Source organism: Desmodus rotundus, chromosome 2 (genome assembly GCF_022682495.2).
Source record: "Desmodus rotundus isolate HL8 chromosome 2, HLdesRot8A.1, whole genome shotgun sequence".
Classification (NCBI taxonomy): Eukaryota; Metazoa; Chordata; class Mammalia; order Chiroptera; family Phyllostomidae; genus Desmodus; species Desmodus rotundus.
Genome location: NC_071388.1, coordinates 39,637,575 through 39,649,583, shown reverse-complemented (window position 1 = coordinate 39,649,583; position 12,009 = coordinate 39,637,575). Strand labels below are relative to the sequence as shown.

Below are 12,009 nucleotides of genomic sequence, written 5' to 3'. Positions count from 1 at the left end.
ATATTATAATAACTATGAACAGTGCCAGGTGGGTACTGGAATTATGGAGGGATCACCTCAGGAGTTATACAGATGTCTAACCGCTATACTGTACACCTGAAGCCAATATAATATTGAATGTCAACTGTAATTGAAAAATAAAAATAAAAAAGAATATTCCAAACAATGACAGTGTTGATAAATCAAATGAGATACTTAATTTGAACAATAATTTTCTTGTTTAGCCTTTTAATGAGAAAGAAAGAGGAGGAGGTAGAAGAAGGAAGAAAGAAAGAAGGGAAGCCAAACAAGGCGCTCTTTGCTGGTTTTTTATCCACTTTCTTTCTGGTCAGAATCACAAAGAGTGCTTCAGAGACGCCACCTGTGGTACCCACCAGAGCTTTGCCACTTTACTGTGTGAGTGGAGCTTTCCCCGAACCCAGAAGGGACTTGTCAGAATCTCCATTTCTATTGCCGATAAGAAATCTTGAAGATTTAAAGTATTCCTGTAATGTGGTTCATTTATGTAGCTGTCTTATCACTAAAATTTGAGTGAAATTGTTATTCTAAGAGCAGTCTTTCAGTAACCCCCTGCTTGAAGTACAATTAAATCATATTTTCAGTTTCATAGTAAAAGGATTCTTTGTATTCTAGGAAATAATTCTAGCCATAATTTCACATCAGTATTCAGAAACCCAGTAAGAGAACACTTTTATCTCATCACCATACAATCTACCCAAATTTCTTTTTTAATTTTAACCTTTCTTATTTAAAAAAAAAAATGAATCCATATTTAGAGCTCTTGAATGTGATCAACGTATATATTTGATTGAGACCACACTGTCCAACTGCATGGAGCCCATAGCTCAATTTATCTTAAATGTAGATTTTTTTTAGACTGAAGACCTAATTTAAATTTATCTTTTGAACTCCTACTGCGTGTAGTGCACTGAATTCGCACTAAAGAGAAAATTGTTTAAAACCATAATATCTTGGATCAGTACAGACAGAATTTATCTGGTCCTATTTATAATGAGAAAGACAGTAGGTTCACACTTCAAAGTAACATATCAACAAGACAAAAATTATCCATCCATCTGTCTGTCTATTAATTTATATCTATCTGTGTGTGATATATAGATATAGCTGTATATTGATATATGGATACATACTCACAAAATCATTTTATCCTAGTTTTGGTAGACACCTTAGAAGTCATGTATCCCAACCAGGTACACGAACCAATTTTTTTTCTATTCAACCGTACTAGGCAAGTTATTTATTCCAAAATGCTCTGTTTCTACTTGAATACTTCTAATTAGGGACAACTCACTTCTCTTCGAGAAAACCAATTTTAGTTTTCGACAGTCTTAACTATTAAAAAACTCATCCCCGTGTTATCCTGAAATGGGCCTACCAGCAACTCCCAGTTTTGCTTCGTCTTGGCTTCGCCCTCTTGGAACAAGGCAGAATCAGCTGGATCCCTTCTCCACAGTGATGCCCACCTCACCCCTTGAAGGCTTGTCTTCTCCTGGCTTCTTCTTGTCTCTCCATTGTGATTTCAATTTCTCTCTAATAGCTTCGTTTCATCAACAATATGGGCCTCGGTTTCCACACCTATATGGCCCTTTCCAGTTACAAAATCCTAGGAGGCTGTAAGTTACTTCAGGTGGTCATGCATTCCACGAACATTACTGGCTGTCTGTATGTGCGGGCTGCTGAACTAGGTACTAGAGATAATGAGCCAGCCTTAATTAGCGGTCTAACAGTAGCGTGGACCAGAGGACCAATTTGGACAAATCACTTGCTCCCTCTACTTTTGTTTCCTTATCTGTAAGGTGAGGGAATTGGGCTTCTAACAGACTAAAATCCTATAAATAGTAAGTACAGAATTTCCAGCAAATCAGAAAATTGTAAGCAAATTTGCTTGGCTGGAAGCCTGGAACTAAGAAGCTTCCCGAAGGAATAGGGAGGATGATTGCAGACCAGAAGGTGAGAACAGGTGTGAACAAAAACAGGTGAGGGATGGGGAGTGTTTCACTAAGCTAATGGTACATCAGACCACAAAACCACACACACACGTGGACTCTGTACTTCCTGACATTATTCTTACCCAGGGTATAGTCTAAATGCATAGCTAAAGACACATTAAAATGCATCAGAGTCTTGGAAATATACACGCCGTTGACCCAGCCACTTCTTAGAATTTACCTTAGAGAAATAATCGTGAAAGTTGGTGATATTTTATCTATAGAACTGTTTAAAGTGGTAAAAATGGTAAAAATTTAGAAACAGCCTAAATGTCTCATGATACAGAATTAACTAAAATATATCTCTATTATCTCTAAAATCTATCTCTAAATTATCTCTAAAAGTTTTTATAAAACTATATTATAGAAAAATATTTAAGATCGTATAAAAATGTCTAGTGATAACTGGAATAATAATTTATATACTGACAGTTTTAAAATATGATCCCAACTTTGTAAAACAAAAATAGCATAATACCTAACCTGTCCTAGTACGTGCTGTGAGCCAGGCACTAAATCGGGAGCATTACGTGGATTCTCGTTCAACACCCACAGCAGTCCTATGAAGAGCTTGGTACTACTACTCTCACTTTGCTGGTGAGAAACAGAGGCTTAAAGAGATTGCAGTTATGTGTCATTGTATAATCAATTAAGATAGACTGACAAATGAACAACCCTCATTTAGCAAGCTACAAAGTCATGATCTTCACCCCGAGTCTGAATCACCGCACTACACAGTAAAGGATAAAGAGAGTGTGTGTTGAAATGGATGTCTGGATTTGGGATATTTTATTTCGTGTCTTAGTTTATCTGTATTTTCCAAATGTTCCATCATAAACATGTGTTATATTGGTAATCAAGGAAAAAGTGGTAACTTATAGACGTTGCAGAAGAACATAAGATTCTTAAAAGAACTAAAAGTGCCCCTTTCTTCATTTTTAGACAAATAAAAAACGGTACCGTAGATTGACTTCAGCAGGCAGTTCTTAACAATAGTTGAGACCGAGATGAAAATCATTTTCTAAACTGAATTTTCCCAAAGTCTCCATTTTATATTTTATATCATCTGATTTTGATATTCTTTCTATTTCACAGTCTATTTCATTCTTAAGCGCGAACTTTTTCATTTTATTTTTTTCTTTTTTTTAAATTTTTATTGTCATTCAATTACAGTTGTGTGCCTTTTCTCCCCATCCCTCCACCCCACCCCAGCTGAACCCACCTCCCTCCCCTACCTCCACCCTCCCCCTTGATTTTGTCCATGTGTCCTTTATAGTAATTCCTGTAATCCCCTCTCCTCACTGTCCCCTCCCCACTCCCCCCTGACTATTGTTAGATTGTTCTTAACTTCAATGTCTCTGGTTATATTTTGTTTGCTTTTTTCTTCTGTTGATTATGTTCCAATTAAAGGTGAGATCATATGGTATTTGTCCCTCACCACCTGGCTTATTTCACTTAGCATAATGCTCTCCAGTTCCATTCATGCTGTCGCAAAGGGTATAAGCTCCTTCTTTCTCTCTGCTGCATAGAATTCCATTTTATTTATTATTTTTTGTCACCACCCTGCCTAGTGACCTGGCAGCTAGCCCCCTGTCCAGCTCCTGCTCCTCAGTCCCCTCCCAAGCCCCGGGGCTCTGACGTCCTCCTCCTCTCCTTACACAGCAACCTCGCTGCCCACCATCTGTCCTTCCTCCTCAGGAAACACTCCCCCCCCACCCCACCCCCATTCCTCATGTGGCCAGATCCTTGTCCTCATTTGGGCTTTAGCTTGAGTGTCAGGGCCTCTGGAACGCTGACCCTGACCACCCAGTTGCTAGCCCAGCACCTAGAGTTTTTTTCCCCTCCTCATATTTATCACGGTTTGTTTTGATTTATTTGTCAGTTTGTTATCTTTCTGCTTTAAAATGTACCTCCCGTGAGAAAGGGGTCCTTGTCTCTTATTTACCACTGTACCTCAATATCTAAGACAATGTCTGGTACCTAGTAAGTATTCAGTAAATGTTGAATTAATGGATGGATAACTGATTGTTAATCACCTAATGTAGGCAATTCTTTCTATCATTGCATAGATATCATTGCATGTAAAGTGCCATATCACCTCTTAATAAAATTTAGTACCTGCATTTTCATAGCTAATATAAACGAGCAGTTCTGTCTATGGCGTACAAGTTTCTGCCAGGGACTGTGCTAAAGCATCATCCCCTGGGTTTGTCTTGGTCTCAGTGTCAGTCAGTGAAACACACTTACAATAACGCAGGTAGCACCAACCAATTTTTCTGTGGAGTAACATTGGGCATGTCTTGTTTCCTGCATGGTACAAACTAGTTTTTTACTTATAACTCAGTAACACCTGACAACATATAATGCAACTAATGTTTAAGCTAAAATGTCCTAAAATGCAGTATCTTCAACTGGAGAAAAGACAGCTAATGCACATGCATATTTATTGCATATCATAAATGACCTGGGAACTATTCTGTGCAAAGGCTGACATGGCTCAAGCTCAAGGAGATCTAGTGAGGCCTTGTATGGGCAAGGCTTTTTGCCTCCATAGGCTTTTAGCCTTCATTGAAAAAAAAAATCACTGCAAATTTATCTCAGCTCAAAGTTTTGTAATTTTAGGACAAAGAACCAAAAATTTCTATTTGCGGCTTTTTTTTTAATGCATCTTCCCTCTATAAGAATGGAGAAGAGCTTCCTCCCAGGTTTTCTCCCTAGCCAGCAGCCTAAATGCACTGTCAGCAACAACAGGTCCCTAGGAAGGAGCACAGGGAGGAACAGAAGTGGAAAGCAGGGAAGAAGCCCTAGGAGTTCAGTGAAGCCTGAAGCTGCCTCCAGCAAGGGAGATCCCTAGAGAGAACTGAGCGGCATCTGCAGAGGAGGAAGGGCAGTCAGTAAGCCTGCAACCACACGCCAGAAATACTGCCTTCACAGGGAGGAGAAGAGCCAGGCAGCACCTAGAATTGTGTGTAGCTAGTTAGTCTCACCAGGTGCCTCTGCCTTCAAATTCATCAGACATGTTTCAGCTTCTTCTATGGGCCAGGCACTGTGCTGGGTGCTACAAATAGAAAATTGAATAAGACTGTCTCTGCCCTTAAAGAGTTAGAAGAATTGCAGGTATGAGCAGCTCAGGAGATCGCTCGAGTATAGCTTATCACGTGGTATAGTTATTATAGGTTTACATTTCCATCTCCACACAGGACTTTGACCTCTTACAGGCAGGACTGTGTCTCATCCATCATTAGGATGCATCTCCATACTGCTTTCCACAGTGGCTGCACCAGTCTGCATTCCCACCAGCAGGGCAAAAGGGTTTCCACATCCTCGCCAGCACTTGTTTATTGTTCATGTGTTGATGATAGTCATTCTGACAAGTGTGAGGTGGTATCTTGCTGTGGTTTTAATTTGCATCTCTCTGATGATTAGTGATGTTGAGCCTCTTTTCCTAAGTCTATTGGCCATCTGCATGTCCTCCTTGGAGAAGTGTCTATTCAGATCCTTTGCCCATTTTTTAATTGGATTGTTTGGTGTTTTTTGGTGTTGAGTGTTGTAAGTTCTTTATAAATTTTGGGTATTAACACCGTATCAGAAGTACCAGCAAATGTGTTCTCCCAACCCATGGGTCCTTTTTTATTTTGTTGATGTTTTCCTTTGCTGTGCAAAACTTTTCAATTTGATGTAGTCCCATTCGTTTATTCTTTATTTTGTTTCCCTTGCCCGAGAAGATATATCTGATAAAATATTGCTACGAGCAATGTCTGAGATTTTACTGTCTGTGTTTTCCTCTAGGATTTTCATGGTTTCAGGTCTAATATTTAATTCTTTAGTCCATTTTGAATTTATTGTTGTGTGTGGTGTAACAAGGTGGTTTAGTTTCATTTTTCTGCATGTATCTGTCCAATTTTCCCAACCCCATTTATTGAATGGACTATCTTTAGCCCATTGTACATGCTTGCTTCTTCTGTGTAATATTAATTGCCTGTAAAGTTATGGGTTTATTTCTGGGCTGTCTATTCTGTTCCATTGATCAATGTGTCTGTTTTTATGCCAGTATCATGTTGCTTTGATTACTATGTCCTAATAATATAGTTTGATAACAGGTAGCATGATTCCTCCAACTTTGTTCTTCTTTCTCAGGATTGCTGTCGCTATGCGAGGTCTTTTGTGGTTCCATATAAACTTTCGAAATATTTGTTCTAGTTCTGTGAAATATGACATTGGGATCTTGATAGGAGTTGCATCGAATCTATAGATTGCTTTGGGAAGCGTGGACATTGACTGTGACCATCAGATTTAAGAGTCACCTCATAAATTAGGTTTTAGATTTAACTGGTCAGGTGGCAATAATACAATTTTGTCTTCGAAATTGGAATTGAATTATTTCTTTTACTAATGAGGTTTGATTTTATGGATTTACCCAATCACAGTGATTATTTGGATCAATAATAAAGCTATACCCCATTCAAAATAATAGCTTTGCACCCTTCAGGTTGCTCGGAATGGGTAAGAACACACGCATCTGTACACACATACACTCACATAATCATAGACCCCTATGAATTTAGGTACAGGTCTTGACTTATCCAGGCAAGGATCCCTAGTATAAAGGAGGTGAAGGGGCCGCACGAGTGATATCAGTGCAGCTTCTCAATCTAGCTTCTCCCGGAGTCCCTATTACATGTGTGCAGCTGTTGTTGACACTAAGTCCCCAAGGCAGGCCTTTCCCACTGGGGCTTTGCATCATTACTCAGGACTTAACATAGTCCATCCTGAACCTACTTGGTTCTCAGGCTAAATGCAGACGTCAGGAAAGACGAGGCCTCATGCTGTGTGTCCACCAAAGAAGGAACAAAAAAAAGGCAGAGGTGTGGCCTAGTGTCCCCAAGCACCATCTGCACTTCTAGCTCCCTGGCTTTCCAAAAAACCTGCCACCATTCTCAAAGGGAGGAGCCTGACCTTTACAAAAACTTATTTTTGGCATGTTTTTATTTTTCTTCAAGTACAGTTGTCTACATTTTCCCACCACCACTTTCCCAAATTTAAAAGTACACGTGGACTTTGAGAAAAGAGTAGCAGGAAATGCAAGGGTTTTAATTTATCTCTGAGTGGAAAGGTTGAGAGATTGTTAATTTTCATTGGCAATTTCAATGTTTTTTTAAATTATTTATAATGATACTGTGTATTGCTTTCATAAACATGTGTATCAGATCGAGGTTAACAGACCTGGGCCTGGCTGGTGTAGCTCAGTGGCTTGAGCTTGGGCCTGCAAACCAAAGGGCTGAGGTTTGATTCCCAGTCAGGGCACAGGCCTGGGTTGCAGGCCAGGTCCCCAGTAGGGGGCACACAAGAAGCAACCACACATTGATGTTTCTCTCCCTCTTTTTCTCCTTCCCTGCCCCGCTCTCTAAAAATAAATAAATTAAATATATATTTTTTTAAATGTTAAGAGACCTGGCCCTCATTCTCCTCTGCCACTCCCTGCTCTGGCAAGCTTGGGAACATCCCTTACCCTCTCTGGGCCTCAATTTTTTCATCTGTAACTTGAGACCATTAGATTATATCCATGGCACCCTAACGTGGCTGCCCATTGGAACTACCTGGGGAGTTTCCAAAAATCCAGATGCCTGTGACCTACCCTCAGAGACTGTGATTTCATTGGCCCCAGCCCTGGCCTGGGTCTTGGAAGTTTGAAAACACTTCCCAGGTCATTCCATGTGCAGGAGGTCTGGGAACCTCCTGGTTCAATGATTTTTAAGGCAGCCTTCTGCTGTGCCAGTCTGTGATTGTATGATTCTTCACCTTTGCCTAGGGCCATCCTTAAGTACCAGTTCTGTTTTTAGCAATTGCTAAGAAGGAATATTCTAAATCTTTCTTAGGTGACCCATTTCAATGTCTTGCAATCATTTCAATCAAAGTACATTTTCTTTATGTCTAATCTAAATTCCTGCTGCAGCAATTTAAGCCCTGATATGAAAAGAGAACATCTAGTTACGATCAGATCTGTTGCTGAATTCCTTTCATCATCTTACATCACCAGCTTCAGTCATTTTTTTCAGTCCCAACTGAATTCTCTCATTACCCAATCTTTACCTAAGAAGTTCCTTGTCAAGGTTCCCATAGTGAGGGGGGGCTGCAAGATTTCTTACTACCATATTGCCCAAAATATATTTTCCAGTTTCTTCCAAAATCATTTCTAGATCTGTGTTCCTATAAAGCTCTTAAGAATATATTTTAAATCCTTTCATTTTTTATTGCTTTCCTTAGCCTTCTTTCCAGATTTCCTCTATCATTCTTCAGTGTTTTCCCCCTTTATTTGTATGTTTATTAAAGTTAACAAATTTCAACAAAACTAATTACGGGGGGCATGTCACACGTCTGGGCCCATGCTCAAGGGTCAACGAAAATGACTGAAAATACTGTGGCTTTCACAAAAATATTATTCCCCACACTGAAAAACTATGGTGTGACATTCTTTACAGTTGTGCCAGGAATTGGGGCAGATGAATGACATGAACGTGAGTCCTCTTTTTAAATCTTTCTTAAATAAGCCCAGATTTTATCTATTAACACCCCAAGGCTAAATTTGTTCTTTGTATATTCATGAACATTCCACGTGAACCTTTCTCACATCTCGCCACAGCCATTCATTTGCAAACAGTCCTGCTTTCAGCACTCTGGTTGCAGAGCCCTGGTGAAATCTGACCTGCGTGGAGGGGCTTGGCTCCACCTCGCAGCTGTGTCACATCTGCTTTGGCAGCAGTAGGCAGGAACGCAGCAGCTTTGAAAAGTTTTGCCTTGTTGCTAAGCATGACATCGATTGAGCAGCATTGTGATCTAGTAAGATTATTCCAGTTCTTCAGTATTTTTACAGGATCTTTGAAACATTTTCAAAAGAACAGGAGCATTTTACATAAACCCACTGAGTTATGCTGACTGCCAAGAACCCTTTGCGACATGGCTTGAATCATGCCGTACGCTTTTGTCTCCTCCACACCAGCGATATCTCAATTGTTTCTGTGATGAAATGGTTATGTTCCTGAAGCCCTGTCAAAGGAGGCTTCTCTTGTATAAAATATGGGTGTGACATGTACAGATAGAAGGCCTTTTCTGCTTCAGGAACATAAGCACAGAGCAGAGAGCTCTGAGGTGTCGTGCTGTCCTGTTCTGTGGGTTTGGTGATCTAAACAGAGACTTGCCCGTGGGATTTTAGAGTAATGCACAAGTGAGGAGGAACAACTTAAAGTCAATGAGCAAGTTGAATTGATCCTCATAAATTGAATCCTGCAGCCATTTATTTGATTAAAAATAACATTACTCTTGTTAAGTGACTATTACAGTCAGACCCTACACGAGGCAAGAGAGAGAGTGAAATGAGAGATACCATCCCTGCCCTCAAATGGCTCAAAATCTGGTGAAAGATGAAGGTCAGTAAGAACCCTAACAGCACGTCACAGGTACCACAGTAAAAGCGAGCCCCTGGTCCCTGGAGTGCTGGCCCCTCCACTTGTAGCTGTCTTCGTGACATCACAGAGCCCCAGGACGCAGCCCTAGCTCCTCTCTCTCCTCCTACATTGTCCCGTCGCCATCTCTTTCAGTTCTGTGAATTTAAAGGCTGACTATACCTTGATGGCTCTCAATCTGATTTTTCAAACATACTTCTCCCCAGAGATCCCAAGTGAATATCCAATTGCCTACTGATGCTGCCACTTGGGTTCTAGTAATCATTGTGTACTTAACCTGTCTAACACCTAACTCTTTATTTTTCATCCCAAACCAGTCCCTACCCAGTTCAATAATAGCACCACTATTCACTCAGAACAAAACCCTGAAAGATACCCTTTCTTCCTCTACAGCCTCACATCCAATCCAACAGAAGGTGCTATTGGAATTACATCCAAACTAAAGGAATTCAAGCAAATCTGTTGGCAACCCTGTGCAAACTTTCCTCCACACCAGCAACATCCCTCGGCCCAGCCACTGCCGCAGCCTCCTTCCTTGTTTCCCATCTCCCTAGAGAATTCCAAGCTCTCTTCTCAAAGGGCACATAAGATCCTATCACTTCTCTGCCAGTAATGGCAGTTAAAAGCTGCTAATAGTTCCCCACCACAAATAAAATGAGAAATAACGTCCTTTCTTATGGTCCATAGGACATGATCTGGCCCCTGTTATCATTCCCTCTTGTCCCTCATCCCCACCCCAGTAAGACATTCCAGCCACACTGGCTTTTCCGTCCACTCATCCCAAACTTATTTCCATCTCCTTATTCTGTGCCTAGAATGCTCTTACCTGGGTTATTTAGGTCTTAGACCCCTTTAAGAGGTCTTCCTTAATCACCTTTTCTAAAAGAAGTCCTCCATTATTGCCCTATGTAATTATTTATTTTTCTTTCCATATACAAAATATACATTATCTACATAATTATTTCTTAAAGTACAAACAACTATTTGAAATTATAGTATTTACTTATCCATGTATTTTTTTACTCTTTACCTGCTTCCTCTACACTGGAAACTCCATGACAGTGGGGACTTTGTCTTATTTACTGTCGTATCCCCTCTCCCTAGAATGACACACAGATAGGTAATCACAAGTTGTACTAGTGCAAAAGAAGGAAAAGTACAGAAGTTATGTGAGTTTAGATGGCATTGTGAAGTAGAATTCCACCTCCTGTTGAATGCACCCAAATACCCTCTGTTTTCTGCAGTATAGGGCAATAGTGCTAATAGCACAATATCCTGATTTAACAGTCTAGCACTCGTGGACACTTCTGCCCTATTAGGAAAGCTTGACCAGTGGCTGTGTTTACGACACAGGCAGCAAACACAAGGCCTGTGGGCCGAATGGGCCCTCCACCTTGTTTTATCTGGCCCGGCACCTTGTTTCTACCCAGCAGCAGCGCCGAGCTCTCACTGAACTATTAAGGAGTAGTTACATTTGTACAGTCCTAAAATTACATTTTGTCCTTTGAAGGCAACCACTAGGCTGATGTGGCCCCCAGTGACAATGAGTTTGACACCCCTGGTTTATGATTTTGCAAAAGATTGATTGGAGGGTGTGTCCCACATTTATTTTTAATGTAATCTTGAGCTAAAGAACACAACCAGTATTGTCACCATTTGAAAAACATTGTGCTTAATTACAGTATATTCAAAGGAAAAAATATAAAAGTCTAGGAACAATTAAGTTTTAATTACTCAAAAACTATTCATTTATGTCAAATGCTTTCTAATCTACATCTGGTTTTGTAAAAAAAAATTTAATAATCTTCTTGAAATTTATCCTGAATCTTTATTTAGAGTCAGATCTTCATGTTTCCTTACCTCAAAGCCAAAGGAAAAAGAAAATTAGTATCACATCATCACATAGGACCTGCCAGAATGAATTCCCACCTTTTCTACCAGGAAGAGTAGATTTTCCCTTCTCAGAGGAGAAAACCCCTTCCTTCAACAAGATTATCAGATTCTAGATTTACTGATTAGTTTAGGACTATGGTCACCATAGCAACCAATAGCTTTAACAGCCTGTGTTGGAAACTTTTTTCTCCTTAAACGCCTATTATTAGGAAGCAAGCTACATCAGAGCACTGAGGGGGTGGGAGAATAATATCTAAAATATATATAGTGTTTTCTTCTTAGTGAAAAGAATCAATACATTGGTTAAATTTTTGTGTTTTTTTTTAAATAACGCTTCATATTCCAGTTACAATTGACATGTAATATTATATTGGTTTCAGGTGTACAGCATAGTGATTAGACATTTATATAATTTATGAAGTGGTCACCCCAATAAGTCTAGTACCCATGTGACACCATACATAGTTATTACAATTGTATTGACTATATTCCCTATGATATAATTTACACTGAGAGATTGACCCTCAGGCTAATTGGTTGTGAGGACTGGTCATGACTACAATGGAGGAGCTGCTTTGCAGGGGCTGACCCTATGGAGCAAGATTCACCGTAGCAGTTTTCTGGTGCCAGTCAAGTCTACCTTGTCG

The 12,009-nt window shown here is 40.0% G+C and overlaps 1 protein-coding gene across 10 annotated transcripts in view; it reads left to right on the top strand.

Annotated features, from left to right (window-relative positions):
- The window catches only part of PEX5L (peroxisomal biogenesis factor 5 like), a 208,557-nt gene that overhangs the window by 162,419 nt on the left and 34,129 nt on the right, over nt 1-12,009 (top strand). The window lies entirely within an intron of this gene.